The following is a 19,426-nucleotide window of genomic DNA, read 5'->3' on the forward strand; positions in this document are numbered from 1 at the left end:
TGTATTGTTTTATGTTTTAAAAGCCAATTTTACTATTAGTGTTTACTTTCAACATACATACTTATTAATGTTGTGGGAAATGCTCAAGGTCTGTGAAGGCCTTGAGACTTGAGTTTTTTTCCACTGGGGTATTTGCATGTCTTTGTCCCTGGCAGCTGTCCTTCCCATCCTCTTTCATTAGATTTTACCCAGCAAGTTTTCCTCTCCAGCTATCTGGTTAAAATCATGTTGCCCAAACAACAGCTACTTCAATGCAAGGACAATTCCTCTACCTTGGGCACGAGCTGCACAGCTGACTTTGCTCATGCCCTCCTTCTAGAGCTTTATACAACACCTCGCCATCCTTTCCTAAGAGAGGGTGCCCCTTGGAAGCCTTCTCCTGACAGGAGTTGTTGAATAGGTTAGGCTAGCAATGCCCTGGTAGAATTTCTTCCAAAATGTAAATAATTATCAATATTGGGGAGTTAAGTAAAAGAGGATATTGCCAAGATGTTTGCAGATACAACAAGGATTTTATCTGATTTCAGGGAGTGGAAGTTAGAACCGTAGAGTGTGGTTCAGAGTGGGAATTATATTCTTATTTTCAACCTTCTGAGGTTATTTTTATTTTCAATATGTCTATATCTGTTAAAAGTGTAAGAACAGGTACCTACCAAGAAGAAAACCATTCATAAATCATCTCCCTTGGCTCTTGGTAGCAAGAGTAGAAGCTATTTGCCAGGTAGCAGAACTCCTGCCAAAAGATAAGTGTTGCACCAGACGCTGGTGAATTTGGACCCGTTGGTAGATGAAACAAATTGAATTTTATTCTTGAAGACTATTATTTGTTAATTATCCAATGTTCCAAAAGGTGTTTATTTGTTAATTCTCCAACATGTTCAATATCTCTACTGATACTGAAATGAAAATTTAAATACTTTATATATATATTGAGAAAAAAATACCCAATTATTTTAAGGCAAAAAGGAGAGGTTAAATTTTAGCTTGTACATTGTGCAGGAGCCTTATCTCATAGACATTTGTCTAGCCTGGTTTAGGGAGCACCTGACTCTGGGGGTTATTCTTGAAATAGGACAAGACATCCCTTAAATTCTAGAAAATCCTTTTTCTAATACTATATCAGCAAATAATATATCATTGCTTAGTACTATTCAATGGGCTTTATGTTTTTTAGCCATTTTGCTAACTCTGGGAAAGGCAAAATTATAGATTCTTCTAGAACTCTACAAAACTACAAGTAATAGGTTCTGTGAGACAACATGAAGTTCCTTGTAGCTCTCCTATTTCCTTCTGTCATGCACTTGGAATCTTCACTGAGTCACTGAAGTTACAGACAATTAAATGTAATTAACTGGAACATTTCTATTCAATAAATATTTTCTTAACACTTGTGCTGAGGGCTGCAGAAGAAACCCAGAGTCCTTGTTTAGGTGGAGTAGGGTATAGTTAACTGTGATGGTAAGAAAAGGATGATTAAAAAGACAATTACACAAATAAGTGGAATACAAAGCAGAATAGGCTAGGGCTCTATTAAAGGCAAAAATCCTCAGAGAAGGAAGACATAGCATCTTGTGGGGAAGATTACTTTATCCACTATAGCCAAGATATGGAAACAACCTAAGTGAACAGATGAATGGACAAAGAATGTGTGATATATGTATTTTTATATTCATATATATGTGAATATATGATGTAACATTATTCAGCCATGAGAAAAATGAAATCCTGTCACTTGTGACATCATCAGTGGACTTTGTGGGCATTATGCTAAGTGAAAGAAGTCAGACAAAGACAAATACTGTACAATCTCACTTATATGTAGAATCTAAGAAAGCTAAATTCATAGAAGCAAAGAGTGCATGGTAGCTGCTAGGGCTGGGGGATGAAGAAAATGGGGAGATGGTCAAAGGGTACAAACTTGTGATTATAAGATGAATAAGTTCTGGGGATCTAGTGTACAGCATGGTAATTATAGTTAATAATATTGCATTACATACTTGAAAGTTGCTGAAAGAGTAGACTTTAAATATTGTCACTACAAAAAAAGACAACTTATATGATAGAAATGTTAGCAAATGCTATGGTGATAATCACTTTGTGATAAATAAGTAATTCAAATCAATACATTGTATACCTAAACTTACACAATGTTTTATATCAACTGTATCTCAATATGTAAAACTGAAAAAAAAAATGAAGAAAAAGCAAAAAAGGAGTAAAACCTTGCCATCATCCATTGGTATGTGAAAATTGGATGGACTCTCAATGCCCTATGTTAAAATACAATTTGACAAAGTGGCTTGTTCACTATTGTATTTCCCATGGCTATTATTCCAGCACATAGTAAGTGCTCAGAAAATATTCTTCTGGTTGAATAAAATATAATTCTTTTTGAGAAATTTAGATATGTCAGAAGTTAATAATTTGAAGCCCTAACATCTCCTAGTACTTTATAGTGATATAAATTTCTTAAATAATATCTATAGGGAAGATGTCTTATGCTTTCTTAAATTATTACTAATATTTTGATTTTTGATCTTTCCTGTTTAAAAATGTTGACCTGTTTTATAGGGAGTCAGGAACCTTAATGCTCAGGCTCCTCCATTTTACTCCCTCGTGGATTGTTGGGGGTGGAGACTAGCCTGCCTGAAACTTCAGCTAGACTCTCATGAGTCATCCACATGTCTGGCGACAGGAGGGTTAGGAGGGTGGATGTTCAAGTACAGAAGACAATGGGAAGGGAGTTACTTAGTGTTTTTCTTCTCATCTTCATCAAGAAACAGTCTTTCCTCCCTGACTTTTTTTTTCAAGCAATGCATTTTGTCATCTAGAAACTTAATGATTCGTTTAAGGAACTAGAAAGCAGGAATTTGATTTTCTACATATTTAGTTCCTTATAGTTATTAGAGATCCAACAGCGATATTTAACAACTATTCCACTTTTGTAAACTGGCTACCCTCTAAAATAAGAGCACAATGTATATGCAAAGGTGTACTACTCCATGCTAATTCATGTCAACCATGCACTTACTACAACATCTCAAATGCTTCCTGACATAAATCATTTGAGACCTAAAAATCTAACTCATTAAAATTTTAGATTCCTGTAACCTTTTCTCAGGAAGCAACTGCAGGTATAAAATGTGCATTTTAAAGAAATGTGTGCAAAGTTTTAATTCTAGTCTATAAAAGAAAATCTTTTTTGTGGGTTGGTGAAAAGCCTGGCAGAAGGTGGGTGGAAAAGTCATGGCATTTTGGAAGTATGACAAAGTAGATTATGATAAATTAGAAATTTGTCACAGAATGGTGATGGAGGAGTTGCCAGGCTGAGTCAGATTTTCCCATTGCCTAGGCAATGATCTGGTTATAAATACGGGTTCTTTGAAAACTACACTAACATTTCTGTCCTCTAGGCCATTAGAATTCACGTCTCCTAGATGTAGTTACAAATAATAGTGAGTCTACATATGCTAGTGAGAATTTCATAGTCTGTGTGCCAGATGTTTGGAGAAGTCTCACATCACTCTCTTGCTTAGTAACTATCAATGGCTCTATCTCAATGATGAAATAAAGTAAAACTTCCACAGCATGACATGAAAGGCTCTCTATGATCTGTTCTGCTGTTAGATTTCATCCTCTTATGCTACTACTGTTCACCTAAATTCTGCATCAAGATTCAGACCCAGTTTTCCCTCCTTTTATGCCACCACTGTACTGTTAGAGTCTCTGTTTATGGATTGATTCATAAGTCAAGGTTCTTGAGGGCAGGGGTCATGGCTTATTAATCTTTGTGTGAACAGCATCTGGTCCGTAGTCAGGGTGCCAAAAATGTTTGTTGAATTAATAAATACACGCTCAATCTTTTTAAAAACAAAACATAACTACTAAGTCATACATTTGGCATATGTGGTAGGCAGATTCTAAGAAACCCCAGGGACCCTCTCCTTTATAAAATGGCCTCCCCTTTGAGTGTGGTGAAACTTTTGCATGTGATGAGATACCACTTCCATGATTATATTATGTAAAAAGGCAAAAAGTTGATAATCTTATCTCACAAACACTCTAAAAGCAGAGTTTTCATTGACTAGTGGAAGGAAAGAAAGTTAGAGATCCAAAGCTTGAGGGGCATTCGATGTATTAATGCTGTTTTTGAGGAGAGAGGGGACCACATGCCAAGGAATCCCGGTGACCTCCAGGAGCAAAGAGTGGCTCTCAGCTGACATCCAGCAAGAGAATGGGGACCTCAGTCCTAAAACTGCAAAGGAACTGAATTCTGCCAACAACACGAATACATTTGGAAGGTGATTCTTCTAGATCAGATATTTTTCAACCAGTGTGCCGCAGCAAGAATGTGTAAAACATGCAATACCTGACTATTTAGTCAGGGGCACTGACCTCTTTTCCCTTAGATTGTCCAATTAAAAAAATGACAGCAGCCAACGCAATAGCTATCCAGTGTGAATGAATCAAAATTATACATTTTTTTTTGCCAGATTGGCAAAAACATAACCTATTTTTTGGTGTGCCGCAGAATTTTAGGACTTAATTTCTGTGTGCCACGAGATGAAAAAGTTGACTGTCACTGTTCTAGGTCCTTCAGAAAGCAGAGGAGCCAGCTAACACCTTGACTGCAGCCCTAAGCCGACACCCAGTCATGTCATCCCGGACTTCTGACCTCTCCAGCTGTGAGCTGACACATGAGTCCTGCTGAAAGCCATTCAGTTTGGAGTAACTGGTTTTGCAGCAACAGAAAACTACTACAACTAGCGTGTGTGACCTTATCAGAGAAATTTGACACATTTGTATTTGTCTCTTCTGGTTTCTTTGTTTATTCAGTTAATGGTTAATAGGTGCCATCACATCAAATTCATGCTTGTAAATTTATGCGTAGGTGAAGGCAGTTGGCCATTTCAAATCAAGCAGCAAACTGTTATTGGATATATTCCACACTTCATGTGCTATGTGGGTGGGGCTCTGGCTGAAATTCAGTTCTGAATAAAATAGACATCGTCAGAACGCTTGATATCCTAGCTCAGGGTGGCAGAGACTTAATTGTGGACAGAAATTTTATGTCAAAGAAGTAAACATCACAGCTTTAAAGTCTGAACATTTTGGGGTTTTCTGCTGTAGCAAGTACATAATATATAAACACACATATATATTTTTTGGTATATATATTTTCTAATTACTGGAGTTCTCTTTGGTTCTGTGTCAAATATGCTTGGCATTTTAACTTTTGAAAAAAATTGGATAATTTTCTGTTTCTCTTATTTTAAAAAGTATTGCTTTTAATATAGTAGAAAGGATATTTACTAATTATTACTTGGCAATTCTAGTGCTTTAGTGCTGGTGTTTTCAGATGAACTAATCACACATATATTGTGCCAGGGATGTCCACACATATAATGTCCTATAAATTGATCAAAAACCAATAACTACTATATGACATTCAGGAGTACGTCTAAAACATGAAGAGCATGTAGCATTTGGAGAGTTAAGATCACAGAAGGCTGTAGATGCAGAGAGTTGAGGTAAGCCTCAGAAGAAGGGCAGAAGTCACATTTCCTGCAATGGTAATCGCTCTGCAGGAAGAAGCACAGCAGAGTGGGGAGGGATGAGAGAGAAGCCTGGCTGGAATGGGGCCTTGCATGGGGATGTGAGCAGATGAGACAAAATCAGCTGGTGGGGAGCCTGAATTCCTGCCAGGGAGAGGTTTTGGAGTTGGCCTAACAGACAATAAGGAGCTATTCACTTTTGTTAAGCAGATGGTGCTAATTAATTAAGGATAATCAGGTGTCAGAGCAACAAGTTAGTAGCTGAAGAGTTTTAGTTTATTAAGGAAGATGTGCATCGACAAAGTGCTTTCCCAAATCACTTGAGGGCAATTTATAAAAGTAAAGTTGGCAATCCCTTTTCTGGCACTTATGTTTTAGTGGATTTTGGAGAGAAACAGCATTTTCACATGCTCACAGAGTCCCATTTATGCACCACTCTCTTCCAGGTACTTAGAAAATGTATTTAATAACAGCTTTACTTTTTGCTCTGATTCTAAGTCAGATTATGTAGGAAGGACAACCATGGTGAAGATGAAAGAACTTTGGTGAGGTTTCTTTAAGCATTTTACTATTTTTTATTTTATTTAATTTTTTTCAGTAAATCCCCAAGTTTTTGAGTATTTTGTCAATGATAAGTTTATGAATTGTAACATACAAAAAATAAAAACTGTTTAGCTTAAATGAAGATATTCCAAGATATTTTCAATATCACCAGATAGTTTGTAATGAAATGTACAGTCTTTGTCTAAACCATTACATTTATCTTGGATATCAACGGAGGATTTTCTAGTTTCACCAGTAGAGGGAGCTATTACTCTTGCTATAAACAATCTCTTTTCCCCCTTGCAGAAATACCACCAACAACCTGTAATAAATTATTGAATTATTATACCCTTGAATTTCTCATTATTAGCCTAGAATTCTAATGTGATATTTCCTTCATAATCTATAATTCTTAATTTCTACATATGGTGCTGATGGTACTCCTTTTTTCATGTCTCCCAAAATAAACTTCCTTGCCAGTCAGGATGAACTACAGTACCAGGATATTTCTAGTCCTTTGGTTCCCATCCATTTTTACTCATACTTTCCCTGCTTTCTGGAACATCAGTGGTTATCATCTGTCTAAACATGACTTACTTGCTTGAGACCCAGTTTAGAAACAAGTCTTTAACAAATCCTCTAATCCTCTACTTCTCAATTTACATAGCATAGTTAAGTTCCTGTTTTATAGTACTAATGCAACTCTTCATGTGTATTACAAGAAATAATGGCTTTTACTACTCTTCTATTACATCATAATTGGCTTGCCAGATACACTACTTACTGTCCAGTTATATTTGAATTTCTGATATACTATATATTTTTTAGTATAAATATATCCCGTGAAATATCTGGGACATATATACACCAAAATTTATTTGTTTACCAGGAATTGATATTTAATTGGGCTTTTTTTCCCCTAAATCTGGTAACCCCAATCATATGCACTTTGATTGTAGTGGTTTCTCAATAAATAAAGGGGTCAAAAAGTCACATGTGACTAAGTTATTATAGTATGAAGGACTATTACTTTTGAACATAGTCGTCGGCAGCCGTCCGTCTCGAGAGACGATGGTGTAGCTTCTTAAGAGTCTATCTGCACCGTCGAGAATGGCTGTGCAGTCCGACTCGGGAGTGACACGGTATCTGTCTCCTCCCGTGTTGAATCGACATCTTGCGATGACGCTGGAGTGTCCTCTCCAGTGAAGCTGAAGCTACAGAGCCTGGGCAGGGTGATATGGAGGGTCTGCTGTTGCCCATGCAGCAGACCCCCCCTCTCTTCGCAGCTGAAGGGTCCAAGGGAAAGACGGAGTCAATACAGCTTGGCTTCAGGTGCGCTGCAGGAGTTGCCGGTGTTAACTACAACGTCAAACCGCCTTAGGGACTCCGGCTCCGGATTTTCTGTCGGGGTTTACTCCCTTAGCCTTTCCCCTGAAGAGGTATGCCGCAAGGCAGCGGAGGTTTTTTGGAATCAGAGTTTTCCTTCTCTGATGTGAACATAGTAATGGCTTTGAAATTATCTATATTAGTACTGCACTAATGTGTTGGCAGTAAATTTTTATTCATTCTAAAAATATAGTTGTAAGAAAGAACTTTGTGTTAATTAGGAACATCATGATTTAACAATAAAAATTGGAGGGAGCATTTGAAAGCTATTAAACCATCTTAAAATATCACTTTGAGTTGTTCAGAAACATTATGTGGTTAAGAAAATTAAATGCAAAGTGATTATGGATATTGCATTATGTGTTGAATAAAGACATGTTATAAAAAGGTAATAGCAAGACTGCTCATTGTTTAGGACAATGAGTTTATTCCCATACTTTGCCTTTGAAAAGGAAAGAAAAGTGCTGTGTAGGTACAACCTTCTCTTGAATTAAATGGATTTTGTATACTTAATCTAAAATATTTTTAAACTGGCTACCTTAAACTAAACTTAGGACATTTCTATACAAATTTCTTATGCCTGTTGACTTATTTATTACCCTAGAAGGGAAAGAAGAGGAAACATTCATAAATTTCTTCTATCAAAACGGAAATATTATGCTGTCTCTAAAGCCTCTCTCAAACAGTTGAAAGTCACTTATTGGATACTCATGACTAAGTTTTGTTATACTCAGCATGGCATGACATTGGTTTGTAAAGAAATAATATACTGATACAGCCAATTTAAAAGAACACCAGTATAAAACAACTGATTCACAAATACATACTTACACACATTGACACACATCCTCACAAGTGATTATAAATGGAAAACAATTTTAATCTCATTAGATTTATACAATTTATAATTTTCACTTACCAGCTACAATAAAACAAATGATACTACTCACATTTGGCAACACTTCATAGGCTGTTGGTGGCACATTTTCTTTAGGATGGATTTTGGTTGTTATGTATGTTACAGATCTTAAAAAGGTCATACACTTAAACTAATAAGAGTCCTTTATAAATGCCTGCTAAGGAAATATAAAGAAACTCATACACAAGTCAATGTCAGATAATCCCATTGCATTTTGAAGAAAGGAGGGGTGTTCGCAGCTCTTGATGACAAAGCCAGAAGTGGCCTGGGAGCCCCCCTCACTGGCTTGCTTCTGCCCTCTGTCATCAGGCGCCATGGGCACAGGGTTCGCCTTCTCACGTGGGACCCTTCACCACTGGCCCTGCTGCCGCCTCTTGTTGAGATCTCTCCTCCTCAGGCATCTTAATCCCCAGCACTCTTGTGTGGATGACCTCAGGGGGTCATGGCACTCTGTAAGAGTTCAGGCTGCTATAACAGAATACTATTGACTAAGTTGCTTATAAAGAATAGATACTTATTTCTTTCAGTTCTGGAGGCTGAAAGTCTATGATCAAGGCACCTACAAATTCAGTGTCTGGTGAGGATCTAGTCCCAGGTTCACAGAAGTCCTTTCTCTCACTGTGTCCTCACATAGCAGAGGGGCCAAGAGAGTTCTCTGGGAAACACCTCTTCTTAAAAGGTCATCAATCCCATTTATGTGGGTTCACTCTCATGACCTAATTACCTCCCACAGATTCCACCTCCATATACCATCACCTTAGAGACTGGGTTTCAATATAAGACTCTGGCAGAGGGACACAGTCTCTAGTGCCCTCCAGGAGGGAACAGCTTAGAGGCCTACTTTGCTCCTATTTTGTGGTCTGGGCAGATGGACCCCTTTCCTCTATCCCTTTTCTAGGTAATAATTAAGTCACACAATGCAACATATAGATGATGTATCATAGAGCTATACACTGAAACCTAAATAACTTTATTAACTAATGTCACCCTAATGCATGTAATTAAAAATAAAACTAATTAAGTAAAAATTAATTAATTAAAAATAGAGTGGATCTGAAGGGTACATGAAAGATAGGGCACAGTCCTTACTGTTCATTATAAAGGAGGTTTGAAGATTAGAACTGACATGTCCATCTGCACGGATACCTATGGGGACTGGGAGGAAGCACAGGGCCCATGGAAAAGTGGACATTTGGACAGATTTTCCCAGTTCAAGACTGCTGCCAGCAGAGTCAGCCTGGGGTTTCTGATAACTCCTTATGCTCCTTGTTACTTGGCGTGAGGGAGGCTCTACTTAACGATTTTTCTATAACAATATTTTGCTCCCTGAAAATGAGATCCACTCCACCCCTTTGCCAACCAGATTACGTGCATGTTATCTAATTTACAGACATTCCAATTTAAAACGCATTTCCCAGAAAGTTTTAAAAATGACTAATCTTTCAATTTACACCAAACTGGGGACTATGAAATCTAAACTGAACATTTCCCCCCCAGGGGCCTGCTGTTTTACTAGTAAATCTTCAAAACTGTATTCTGCAATTCTGTAGGCCTTTCAGCGCTCTCACCACAGTCAGCATGCTTCCAGCTTGTTTAATAAATTCTTCTTACTTCATTACAATAGAGTAATGGATTTCCACATTCGTCCTTGTCCTTAAAATTTGAAATATCAGGTATCTGGTTTTTACCTGTTCAGAATGAATCCAGATATTCACGTCCTGAAAGGGTGTTAGTGTTTTTTTTCTTATCTTCCTATCATAGATTTAACTTTGGAGAATACATTTGGAACAATTCTATAGGGACTGTTGGCCACAGATGGCTGATTGATAATAAATCCTGATTTTAAGATACAGTCCTTCTGGATTGCTGCATTCGAACTGGTTTTAATATCAACATATTCTATTCTCCATCATGCAAGTAAACAAAAGGTGTCTCCTGTTTATTTCTTTTTTCTAAAAGATATGCAATAAGCTTATGACACCTTAATTTTGTTCTTACTTTGGCATTTCTTTCCAAAATTTGTTCCTTCCCTCCAGGCTATAAAAAGATTTAGTTTCTTCCATATTAAAAAAAAAAAAAAAATCTCTCTTCCAACAAGAAATTTTCACCTGTATTCCCAGACTTTTTTATAATGCCCTTTCTTTTATTCATCATCATACTTGTCACATGGTACTATAATTACCAATTTATCCACCTGAAATCCTTAGAGGCAAGGGCAGTTTCTTATCAATCATTGTATCTCCATGGCTTAGCAGAGTGCCTGGTATACAATGGGTGCTCCATAGGAAAATGAAGGATAGTCTTCTAAGTAGTATCAAGTTACTTTTCTTGTCCAGTAAAGGATGAAGAAAGATTTAGTAAGTTCTTTGGTTATTCTAGTTAAAATGTTTTAAATTATTTACAAACAAAAGAGAGCTTATACCTTCCTGATTCTCATAAGAATTTGATCATAACTTCTAAATACTATTCTATGATACTGGACAGCTTAAAAATATTTTTTATGTTAATTTTACAAACCAGTGCCCCAAGTAGAATTGGATGACACACTCACATTGGGATAATTCACTGGGAGGGAGCTGTATGTTTTATAAAAGCACTGTAGAAGAGGGGTGATCAAGGTACAGAGACATTTTAAGAGATAGTACAGTACCTTGGGGCTAATATCAGCAGGGATGTGCCCCTCCCAGGATCAAAGGAAAAAAGTGAAGATAGAGGCACTGGAAATTACAAGGAGAAAATCATGTGCTTTGAGAAAAACTGACATTTGTCCAGGGACACAACCATCCTGAGGCAACTTCCCTCTCTCCCTTTCATCTGCAGGGGCTCCCAAATGGCCAACCCAACAGCAAGCCACTGAGCAAGCAAACATGTTGCTGTGGTCCTCACAGGGTGACCTCCTATTGTATTCATGCAGAAGGAGGGAGAGTGGATCTGGAGGGTAAATGGGAGATACCAGGCGTAGTAATCACTCTCTATTATAATGCAGGTGCTTTCTCAGTGGACTATTCACACTGCTTAAAGAAAGCCATAACATCAGTAAACAAGTGCCCACTGTAGTACTGCTTGACTTGTATTTGGTTTTATTTAAATGCAGTTAAAGCAATCTTGACCTTTAGGAGACGCAATGGGTGACAAGAAATGATGAGTCCATGAAAACCTTCACTTGTACAACGTTAGCTGGAACGTGGTTGAATTGAATTCTGCAGATTGCATTGCTTTTGACCTCTGGTCTACCTCATATAAAGTTCAGGGCCACATTTGCACTAATGAGATATTTCATTTCATAAGGGAATACAGTTCTCAACTCACTAAAATGCTTTCCTCTTGCACCAGTCTTCTTAAAAATGTGGAGAGATCTTTCCAGCTGGGTTCACTGTACATTGCTTGCAACATGCATTTTTTTTTTCAAATAATATATTATCTTAGTGTACCTCCTTCGATTTAAATTTGAGTAAATGGTGGTTTAATTCTGTGAAAATTCACTTTGTGTTCTGTATTGAACTTAAACAGAAAACAATTTTCACAAATCTGGCTAAAAACAATATTGATGTCTAAATAAATTTGAGAATAGAAGACTTTATACATATTAATTTAATCAAACCACAGATATGAAGCACATATTTGATACCTGAAATTGGTGTGCTGACATAACAAATTAAGGTCTTTAAAAATATGTATGTATATAAGAGAAAATACAGTGTAGTATTCTGACAAACATGCCTATAGCGTTCAAACAGGAAAATACCCACTTTAGGCAGAGGAGTCTTTTTTTCCTGTGGTAGTTTTATTTATTATTTTTATGCTATTAATAACATAGCATGGCAGCAAGATTACACTTGGAATGTAATATAATACAAATGTTTGCATCGAAGACTTATACTTTACTATCCCCAAGGCTATTTGGACTGTTCCCCTCTACACAAAAGTACAACATTAGGCAGTGGATTTTTAAAAAATATTTTTAGCATCTTTTAAATTTATTTTTTAATTGTTATTCTATTACAGTTGTCCTAATTTTTACCCCATTGCTCTCCACTGCCCACCCTCCCCCAGTCAATCCTCACCCTGTGTTCATGTCTATGGGTCATTTATACCTGTTCCTTGACTAGACCCTTCCCCTTCTTTCCCCCTTCTCCTCTTCTTCCCTCCCCTCTGATCTGTCAGTCTGTTCCTTGTTTCTAAGGCAGTGGATTCTTTCTTTTTTTAAATGTTGGCTATTTAAAAATATATATATTTATTTGTTTATTTATTTAATTTTTTTAGAGAGAGGGGAAAGGAGAAAGAGAGGGAGAGAAACATCACTGTATGGTTGCCTCTCACTCGCACCCCCAACTGGGGACCTGGAGTGCAGCCTAGTCACGTGCCCTGACTGGGAATCGAACCAGTGACACTTGGCTTGCAGGCCGCCGCTCAATCCACTGAGCCACAGCAGATAGGGCTGGCAGTGGATTTTTGATTGAGACCAGTCATTTAATAGTCACTAGACCAGTTATAATATGGCAGAGTAGAACTTGTATGTCATTGTAAATATTGTGTCCCATAATTGCAAAATACACCATATTTAAATTAGAAAAATATGAATTCCTTTCAAAAAATTAATTTAGTATAGCTGGCAAGTCAATCAAATATGTTCTAAGTAGAGCTTCATGGAGTGAGAGAGTATTGTCAGTTTAGTTGGTTTTGTCACAGCTGGATAAGAAGGAACTGACTTGTTTTCACTAAAAAGCAACTCATTTAGGGGACAGCACAATTTCATTCAGCACATTACCACTTCTTTATGCTTTAAATATAAGCACAATGCATATCCTTCTAAGTAAACAGTTATGAAAGCAAATACAAATATGTAAGGCAAGCCTTTTGCAAAGAGAACAAGATTCAGAGTCAAAACATAGTTTCAACTGAACTAATTGCATTTTAGAAAGGAGACAGTCTAGTATAATGAAAATCATCTAGTAAGAAGAAATCTAGTATTAAATCCTTAATATTTTTCCATTGAATTGGAAGTGGTGGTTAATAACTTGGTCTCTGAGGCCTGACCACCTGATTCAAATATAAGTTCCACCCACTCACTAGTCATGTGAGCTTAGGAAAATTACTTGGCCTTTTTGTGCTTCAGTTTTCTTATCTGTAAAGTGAGGATCCTAAAAGTCCTACTAAATAGGGGTGTAATGGGCCTTAAAAGTTTATATATGGAAAATTCTTTACTGCTTGGTATATATTAGCATTATATAAGTATTAGCTGTTATTATTATTTTATTTATTTATTTTTTAAAGTCTTAATTTTTTTTAATTGGAAGGATGAGAGAGAGAGAGAGAGAGAGAGAGAGAGAGAGAGAGAGAGAGAGAGATCAATTTGTTGTTACACTTATTTATGCATTCATTGGTTGATTCTTGTATATGCCTTGACTGGGCATTGAACCCATAACCTTAATGTATTGGAATTTTGCTTTAAAAAACTGAGATACCCAACCAGGGTGTTAGCTCTTATTATTAATTCTTGAATTGAATTACTGCTTTATTCACTGACTTGAGTGACTCTGTATAGGTTAATCTCAATACAGTTCAATTTAATTAACATCAAAATATGCTAAGGAGAGCTACTGCTCAATACTAGGCCTGTGATAAATAATAAAAAAACACTGTAAGAGAGGCATAGTTCCAGATGTTGTGAAGCTCACAATCAAGTAGGCAATGATGATATTCAGATGAGTAAAGCTGATAGTGCTATGGTTGGTTCTGAATGTTGGGAGATACCCAAACCACTATCTTTTCAATAAGTCTAACTCCAAAATTCATCCTGTAAGCCTTGTATTCTAGTTGTCAAGGATGTCCTATTGTATTCTTCAAATCCTGGAGACCCCTTCAAGCTTTCAAGCTCTGGGTCAATAATCCTGAATTATATCCAAAAAAGGCACAAGACACTAGGGTCCCACTTTAGACACCTAAAGGAGAGCGTGGGCAGTGTGAGATTCCATATCTCAACTCTCCCTCCTCCACTCCCATTTGTGGCCCTCACCCTCTCCACTCCCATTACAGTCACACACCATGGGAGGCTGCTCCTTTCTGTTCCCAGGAATGGAACATAAGGACAAAGCATCTCTGGACCGTTGTCTGACTTCTCGTTTCTTTTAGAACCCCCTACCTACATCAATTTAGTAAGGATTATTTTTATGAACAGAAATACCATTTGTTTGGCTGATTCATTCATATTTTAAAATCTGTGTTTTGTTGACATTAATATCTGGAGCTCCTTTGGGTTTGATTAGATGGTGCGACATTTTTGCTAATTGTCCTTTATGTGTTCTTGCTTCTTTTGGTGATTAGCTACTGTTTAGTTTGTGTTGGATATTGCAGTTGCAGAATTGTTTATAGAAGTAATTTGAGGCCCTGGATAATGTTATCTTCCTCCAGAGAGGGCTTTACATGTGCTTTTGCTGGGCACCTGAGAGCCCTAGCAATGTGGGATCATTTCTGTCCAATTTCAGAGACTGAAATGCTCTGAAGCTAGACTGTGCTTCGTGGGAGGGGTTATCAGCTTCCAGTTCACACTTACCTCTAGGCAAACTGGGTTTCCAACCTAAAGCAAGCCCCTTCTCCCCAATGCGAGGGCCCCATACTCAGTGCCTCTCCCTTTGGCCTACCGGGCTGTCTGAAGCATTTCTCAGCATTTCAGGCGCTCAGCTGTTCCCTCTGGGATCAGTGTCATTTCTTTTTTCATTATTATTATTTATTTATATATAAATATATTTATTTTTAGAAAGAAGGGAAGAGAAGGGAAGGAGAAAGTGGGAGAGAGATATCAATGCTTGGTGGCCTCTAACTGGAGACCTGGCCTGCAGCCCAGGCATGTGCCCTGACTGGAATTGAAGTGGTGACCCTTTGGTTTGCAAGCCAGCACTCAACCCACTGAGCCATACCAGCCAAGTCCAGTGTCATTTCTAAGTGGAGGAGCCTCAAAATCAAGAAGAGGGAGGAGAAGCAGGCAAAAGAAAGGGAGGATGAGAAAGGTGAAGGAGGGAGAGGAGGAGGAGGAAAGGAGAGAAGGAGGAAGGAAGAAAAAAAGAAAGGGGAAAGAAAAAGGGGTATAAGGCAGGTTTCTATCTTTGAAGGAGCCAATGGAAGAATTAATAGTCCAGGGAAAGCCCTGGCTGCTGTGGCTTGGTGGATTGAGCATGGGCCTGGGAGCCAAGTGTGGCTGGTTTGATTCCTAGTCAGGGCACATGTCCTAGATTGCACGTCAGGTCCCCAGTTGGGGGCACGAGATGTTTCTCTCCCTCTCTCCTTTCCCCTCTCTCTAAAAATAAAATAAGTAAACAAACAAATTAATTAATTAATTTTAAAAATTATTAAAAAAAATATCCAGGGGTGCACCAGAGCTGTGAATAAAAGGCAAGGACTTCAATTTTGTCTTGAAGCTCATTACGAGATACCGGAAAACCTTCCCTTCCACAAAAAACTCACTGGCTGAGCTGTTAGGAAAACATTTTTCCAACTTGCTGATGACTGCACAGTGAGTCTATCAGAAAGATTCCTTTGTAGACATTGTTATGTGGATAAAGTGAGCTCAGGTGAAGGGGATGGGGCAGAAAAAAGGAAATGGGCAGAAGGAAATTTGGGAAATATTTTTGGCTCAAATTTAGACTTGTTTACTGTTGGAATATTTTACTATTACTAGATGGAAAAGTTTGAAAGGTGCAGAGCTCAAGGATTACTCATCATATCATAAATTCTTTTTTGTATTTTTCTTATGTTAAAGACAATTCTATGAATGAGAATATTGGGTGTTTACAGGTAAAAGGTGAGGTTTACAGGTTAATGGTCAAGTTTCTTGTGCCTTCACAAGAAACTTGACCATTGATCACAATATTATTTTTCATTGTGATCATTGGTATCAGTACTGGGTGAATTTATGACTATTTGCTATACAATATATACATATTTAATCATAGTAAAATATACTGAAAAAAACATTTGTCATTTCCACCATTTGTAAATGTACAATTCAGTTGCATTAAATATATTCACAATGTTTCTGTAGAACATATTTGCAGATTTGTTTTTAATCCTCACCTGAGGACATTGTCATTGATTTTAGAGAGAGGGGAAGGGAGGGAGAAAGAGGGAGAGAAACATTGATGTGAGAGAGAAACATTAATCAGTTCCCTCTCACATGAGCCTTGACTAGGAACCAAACCCAAAATCTAGGTATATGCCCTGACTGGAAGTTGAACCCATGGCTTTTTGATTTACAGGATGACGCTCCAACATAGCCACACTGGCCAGGACTGCACATATTGGTTTTTATATATATTTTTATTTTATGATACTTCTAAGGGTCTAATTTAAAAATACAGATCCTAAGTATTAGTTTAATGAGTTCATACAACATAAACTCAAAACAAGTTCTAAAATATTATTACCACCTAAAAAGTTCTCATGTGCCTCTGCAGCAATCACTGCTCTGAATTCTACCACTGAAAGTTAACTGTGGGCTGGGTGGAGGGGAGCAATGGGGGGAAAAATGAGACAACTGTAATTGAAAAAACAACAAAATTTTTTTTTGTCAAAAAAATAAATTAATTAATTAATTTAAAAAAAAAGAAAGTTAACTGTAACTGTTCTAGAAATTAATATAAATGAAATCACAAAGTACCCTTTTGTATCTGGCTTTTTTTATCCATCATTAATTTTTAAGATTCATCTATGTTGCTGCATATTTCAGTAGTTTATTACTTTTCATTGCTGGGTAATATTCCATGGTACTAATTAAAACAAAATATAGCATGTTTCCAGATTTTTGTCTACTATGAATAAGACAGCTCTGATAATAATGATGATTTACTCTTTGGCATAAACATATCAAGGGTCGGGGGTGGTGGAGAATTGATGGGATACCGGGTAGCTAGATGTTTAATGTAGGAAATTACCAAAGTGGTCATTGCATTTACAATCCTGCTGGCAATGCATCAATGTTGTAATCGTTTTTATCCTCACAAACAGACGATGTTGCCAGTCTTTTAAATCTGAATCATGGCATTGAGTTTGCAGTGGTATCACATCTCATTTTTTAATTTGAATATCCACAATTGTTAAGGACTTGAAGAATCTTATCATGTGCTTATTGGTCACTGGTTTATTATTTTTTAGTGCTGTTGTTAAAAAATTGGAGTTGTTCATATTTTCATTGTTGATATTCTTTAGATGTTTTGAGTGTGACTTCTTTCTGGATATAGGTGCTGAGAATATATTCTCCAAAGAAGGGCTTTCATACTTATTTTATTAATGGTATATTTTTATTAAAATATTTTTAATTTTAATGATGTCCAAATAATCTTATTGTTTATGTTTAATGCTTTTTATATTTAAAAGATGTTTAACTATCTTTGATTGCAAATATTTTCTTAGGTTTTATTCTAGTATATTTTTAGATTTTTGGCTATGATTTATCTCAAATTAACTTTTGAGTATGAAATGACAATTATCTCAGCACTATTTCTTGAGAACTTTTTATGAACCCCTTTGAAATGTCTTGTACTTTTGTGGAAATTCACTGGATCCTACATGTGTGGCTACATTTTGGACTCTCTATTCCAGTTCATTAATCTATTAATCTATTATATGACCAATGGTAAAACCTAGACTAATAAACAGAATAACTAATATCAGTAACTCTTTTGAAATAAGCTAGTGTAGTTACTCCACCCTTGTTTTACCACTTTAAGAGTTTTTCCTAGTCTATAGTCTTAGAATTTCCATTTAAATTGCAGAATCAGCTTGCTAATTTATTTTGAAAAGCCTGATAAAATTTTTATTGGAATTGTGTTTAATCCAAAGATCAATTAGGGGATAATAGATAGCTTAACAAGACATACAATCAAGTTGATCTGTTTCTCTAGTTTTTATTTTTTGGGTTTAGCTTTCCGTTTAGAGATCTGTCATATCTTCTGTTAGATTAACTCCTAGGTATTTTATTTTATTATTATTTTTTTTTTAGATTTAATGTGTTTTATTGATTAAAATATTACATTTGTGCCAATTTCCCTTCCCTCTGCTCCCCTCCACCCGGTGGCCCCCCTCCCTCCAGTTGTCCCCCCCTTTTAGATTATGTTCATTAGTTGTGCATACAGTTCCTCCCAACCTCTCTCCGTCTATTTCATTTCCTCCTACCATGATCCCCAATTCCTATATCATCTCCCTCCCTCTCCCCACTCCCCCTCCCTGTTGACCTCCCCCCAATATGCTTCCCGTACCCACAGTTCCTTTTCCACTCTCGTTGCCTGTTTAGTTTGCCTTTGTTTCATCTCCCTAGCTTCTGTTTTTTAAACCAGTCCCTTTAACATCTCATATAACAGTGGTTTGGATCTAATGAACACTTTCAGTTTTATTTTGTCCTGGAAACACTTTCTCTGTCCTTCTATTCTGAATGACAGTTTCGCTGGATAGAGTATTCGTGGTTGTAGGTTTTGGATTTTCATTACTTTGAATATTTCTTGCCAGTCCCTTCTTGCCTGTAGGGTCTCCCTTGAGAAGTCAGCTGATAGTCTAATTGGGACCCCTTTGTACATAATTCTTTTCTTCTCTCTTGCTGCTTTTAAGATTCTCTCTTTATCTTTAATTTTTGACATTTTGATTATAATGTGTCTTGGAGTGGTTCTCCCTGGGTCCAGTCTCTTGGGAACTCTCCTTGCTTCCTGGACCTGCAAGTCTATTCCCTTCCCCAAGTCTGGGAAGTTCTCCTTTATTATATTTTCACTCAATTTTTCAAGTTCTAGTTCATCTTCCTCACTCTCTGGCAAACCAATGATTCTTATGTTGGGCCTTTTATAGCTGTCCCAGAGGTTTCTGATCCTCTCATTGTTGCTTCCCATTTCCTCTCTCTGCATTGGTTGACTGCTTGTTCCTTCTCCATATTCCAGTTTGTTGAAATGAACTCTGGATTTTTTTTCCTCACCATCTGTCTCGTAGGTGGTTTTGTTCCTTTCGTTATGAATGTTTTTCGCTTCTTTCATATCTTTTTCCTGCT

The sequence above is a fragment of the Furipterus horrens genome, unplaced genomic scaffold (assembly GCF_987537825.1).
Source record: "Furipterus horrens unplaced genomic scaffold, mFurHor1.1.pri manual_scaffold_2, whole genome shotgun sequence".
In the NCBI taxonomy this organism is placed as follows: domain Eukaryota; kingdom Metazoa; phylum Chordata; class Mammalia; order Chiroptera; family Furipteridae; genus Furipterus; species Furipterus horrens.